Source organism: Penaeus monodon, chromosome 23 (genome assembly GCF_015228065.2).
Source record: "Penaeus monodon isolate SGIC_2016 chromosome 23, NSTDA_Pmon_1, whole genome shotgun sequence".
Classification (NCBI taxonomy): domain Eukaryota; kingdom Metazoa; phylum Arthropoda; class Malacostraca; order Decapoda; family Penaeidae; genus Penaeus; species Penaeus monodon.
Genome location: NC_051408.1, coordinates 37125201 through 37125561, shown reverse-complemented (window position 1 = coordinate 37125561; position 361 = coordinate 37125201). Strand labels below are relative to the sequence as shown.

Sequence of the window (361 nt, the reverse complement as noted above, 5' to 3'; positions counted from 1 at the left end):
GCTAAAAGTATTTTTCACTGGCACACGTCAGAGTCATCAGTGTCTTGTCATTCAAGTGCACATATCATTACTGGCGTTTTTCTTTTCCCTCTGCTGTTGCTGCCATCACGCACATGCACGTATTCCCTGGCAGTGAATCGCCTTCACATCTTCGCATTGTTTCTTTTCCTTTGCAAGCAGACAGACGGCACTTCCTATCTCGCCAGCCCTATTGTCGCACCAATTCCCAAGCTCCTTAACCCTGGATTCTGCCGTGATCAGCCGCCAAGTGGCCACTTCCGGGTGGGCGGGGGTGAGCGAATCGCGAAGTCGCTGGCAACCGTGAAAGAGAGTGCTTGCGCGAAGGAGCTCGACAATGATC

General features: G+C 52.1%; 1 protein-coding gene across 4 annotated transcripts in view; it reads left to right on the top strand.

The window, feature by feature from the left end:
• The window catches only part of LOC119587973, a 14874-nt gene that overhangs the window by 2837 nt on the left and 11676 nt on the right, over positions 1 to 361 (top strand). The window lies entirely within an intron of this gene.